Here is a 3,703-nt window from a genome sequence, read left to right as displayed (position 1 = left end):
AATTTGAACATGTTGAATCTTCTTCGTACTAGCAATTGCAATCGAATGATTTTATTTGTGAATCGCGATGCCTTTATATATACGATCTTTCAATTGTTCGGGTTACCTTCATCGACAATAGACTGCTATAAAATGTCACATCAACGGAATAAAGACAATTTGATCGATTTTTGCAGTTTTCTTTTCATTACTTCCTGGTGGACACACATATTTAAATGGCACTTAATTAGTGATATAGATCATCGGCTTTATTGAAACCGGCTTTATTCTATAAGAATCTCTATTGTTTTCAATTGATGATTCAATGCGTCGTAAACTGCAATTTGACATAATAAACAAATCAAATCCGGGTAAAGAACGATAAAAAAACAGAAACCAGATGAATTTGCATAAAGTCTCATCATATAGAGCACTCATCACGCACTCATAATAAAATAAACTCAGATGGTTGAGCACCGTTTTTATTGGAAAAGAGAAGAAGTTGAAAAAGAGCAAAATAAAAGTGAGAGAAAAAAAAGATTGGTGCCAACGACACATGGTGTTCCCAGACGGTCACCCATTCAAGTACTAACCATGCTCAATGCAGCTTAACTTCAGTGATCGGACGAGAACTGGTGCTTTTTACATGATATGGTCGTTGACATATGGACACTGATCACTCGCCAACACATTCTTTCATTTCTATCATTAAATTTTTCAATTTGTTTTGTTGAATTTGAAAAGGTCGTTATTTGATGGACAAATTCTCACAAAATTACCCAAAGAAGAAGATCTGTATTAAAGCCACTTTTCTAAACTGAAGTTAAAACATCGGGAATTTTCATCTGAAAGTAGGTATGTGTCCAATTCTTTATTGTCTTCTATCTTGTTTTATATGAAATAATTCAAGCAGGTTCATTGCATTGCATTTTCTAAAATTTGACAAAACTCAAGGCTTTTATTTAACTATTTCACAAGAAATAATTTAAAATAAAATCAATGCAGAAGATTGAATTAAATAAACAAATCTATTTACCTCTATTGTATGCTTGTGCAAAATATTGAAAAGGTGTCTGTACGTGTTTTTTCTTGAAATGACCAATTTCTTCTGATTTGTACACTGTCTGCTCTGAGGATGACACATACAATTCCACTAGAGACTTCGAAATTCGAATATGTTGACAGTACAATGTGTGCGTTCTTTGCACTGTTTGTGTCGGAAAATCCATAAATTCATGTTTGATCGAAAGTACTTCAGATTTTTCATTATTTATATTCGTATATTCAAATAATATTTTTATTCGTTCGCCACCGCCATATTGGTTTACATACACAACAAAAATTCCACATACATTTTGTATTGAAAACATTGATTGAACTGCACTTTTACGTTGTCATTGGATTTATATCAAGGTGAGTTAATGCGTGATGGATTTTCTTGTATTCTTTTGACAATATTTTGTCTTTGCTAGTAAATTAAATGATTTTGATTGACAACACGTGAGTTTAGCGTCGCAATGGATGGTCGAGATAGACAACCACCCGATAAAAATGGGTCAAACAAAATGCCGCCAGAAACTAGTGAATTGCCATTGTCTGAGGCCGACATAAAGTCTGAGCCAACGATCAAAGAAGAACCAGAAGATGTAGGTGACATTCTCATGGTGCCGACTTCAGAATTGGCCAACAATAGACCCAACAATGCAATTGCTGGTGACCAAAACGGTGACATAATTGATTTTGATTGTGTTTGTAATTTGCTTGATGTTAAACCAGAGGTTAAAACGGAAAAAATCGAAAAGAAAGCTGAAGACACTTCTGGTGGGGACCAACAAAGTGACGTTCCGAAGCGATCGTCGGATAAGGATGAACGAAAGTCAACTACATCGAATGGCGAAGCAACCAAAAGCAATGATGTCTGCAAAATCAAAAGTTGCAGTGGCAAAAAGGACAGAGTGGCAGTTAAGCCAAGTGGGAAACAGCACAAATGTACATAGTGCGAGTATGCTACTTCGAAAAAAAGCCGTTTGAAAAGACATATTCTCACGCACACTGGTGAAAAATCGTTCCCATGCACCTTGTGTCCAAAACGATTCACCAGAAAAGATGATCTTCAAAGGCACATGAAAACACATGTCAACTAATTTCTATTCAGTTGTTCAAATTGTTTGCAAGGCTTTTCTAACAGCAATGACAAGTTGTAACATAAAACCGATTGCAGTTAAACGTTTCGAGTGCTTTTTATGCAAAGAATACTCTACTCTGCACAAAAAGAATTTGAAGCAGCATATGCAGTTGCATAGTGATGTAAGACCGTTCCAATGCAATGATTGCTCGAAGAAGTTCAACCAAGCAGCTCATTTGAAATGCCACATCATGGGAATTCATATCAATCTGCTCAGCGTAGAAACTTAATTCAAAATCTGACTTTACAGGATGATTGGAGGTCGCGAGGAATAGAAATCATTAGATTTTAAGCGACTTTGGTTGATGGAAAAACATTCTCAAAATAGCTATAGTCATTCTATCTTGTCTCCAAAATCACGTTTCGCTGAATCCAAATACCGTCATCAAACAATTACTTAAAAGTACAACAAAAAATGAATAATTTTGATGGACTTTTATTTAAATTTAAAATAAATGGGATGAGCAAAAATACTGTACGGCATACAGAGTGTGAATGGGCTTGAAATCGATTCATTTTGCAGTGCAAAAAAAGTATTCATCCGGGCTCAACTGGGAATTGAACCCAGGGCCTCTCGCACCCAAAGCGAGAATCATACCACTAGACCATTGAGCCGGTTATCAATCAATCCACTCATATGCACCGAAACCAGCCAAATTTTTGAATTATTTTGCATAATTAACAATATCTAAAGCGTTCCGTTCCAAAAGTGAAAGGTATGATAAAAAAACACACAACGAATGGCTTACTATGCATAATTTATAATTTATAAAATCTTCATGTAGAATTATGACATTGTTTTGATGTGAGCAAAATTACATCTTTTCAAATATTTTCTGTTTTATATCTAAAATCTCAAATTTCCGCTTTATAGGTAATTGACAATAGTATTTGACTGTGAACGTACATCATTTCATGCAATGATATGTTTGTTTTTTTTACTAAAAAACGATATTTTCATTCTACCATCAGATTAACCAACTGAAGGTGTAATTAGTGAAGTGTCACTGTTCAACAGCATTAAAACACCTAATTCTTCTTGCTCCTAGATTTTGTGTTTTTTTAAAGGATGGAGATCAAAAAATAAAAATAAGCAATGCTGTGTTTTATCTGGCAATGAATATTCAAATTCATGCTTCACGTTCAAATTCATATACACCTCTCTAATTCAATTTTTCTTTACAATCAGCATTTTCGCTTTGAAAGACAAAAAAGAGAAGGTCAAAAACAAAAAAAAAAGACAAAAGTAAAACAAAAAAAAAGTTCGGTGCCAACGACACATGGTGTTCCCAGACGGTCACCCATTCAAGTACTAACCATGCTCAATGCAGCTTAACTTCAGTGATCGGACGAGAACTGGTGCTTTTTACATGATATGGTCGTTGACGAATGTATACCGTTCATTTGCCAACACATTCTTTCAATTCCAGTGTGTCCATAACATATAGAAATAGCACTAAATAGTGTCGATATCTATACTATATTGGTCCACTATACAGGGTGGGGCATATAATAGGCTCACTCTTAGGGGGTGGGAAT

General features: G+C 34.8%; 3 non-coding genes across 3 annotated transcripts; all 3 read right to left on the bottom strand.

Moving 5' to 3' along the window:
- Nucleotides 1-523: 523 nt before the first annotated feature.
- LOC116351427 lies at nucleotides 524-642 on the bottom strand. Its single transcript, XR_004202138.1, has one exon. It is a non-coding gene; the product is annotated as a 5S ribosomal RNA (ribosomal RNA).
- Nucleotides 643-2,707: 2,065 nt separating this feature from the next.
- Nucleotides 2,708-2,779, bottom strand: Trnap-ugg. The gene has a single exon. It is a non-coding gene; the product is annotated as a tRNA-Pro (tRNA).
- A 653-nt stretch (nucleotides 2,780-3,432) lies between these two features.
- LOC116351426 lies at nucleotides 3,433-3,551 on the bottom strand. Its single transcript, XR_004202137.1, has one exon. It is a non-coding gene; the product is annotated as a 5S ribosomal RNA (ribosomal RNA).
- Nucleotides 3,552-3,703: the final 152 nt, after the last annotated feature.

This window comes from Contarinia nasturtii, unplaced genomic scaffold, assembly GCF_009176525.2.
Source record: "Contarinia nasturtii isolate CC-2019 unplaced genomic scaffold, AAFC_CNas_1.1 Cnas_scaffold_5440, whole genome shotgun sequence".
In the NCBI taxonomy this organism is placed as follows: domain Eukaryota; kingdom Metazoa; phylum Arthropoda; class Insecta; order Diptera; family Cecidomyiidae; genus Contarinia; species Contarinia nasturtii.
The sequence above is the reverse complement of the archived record's forward strand: the minus strand, read 5'-3'. Positions and strand labels throughout refer to the sequence as shown.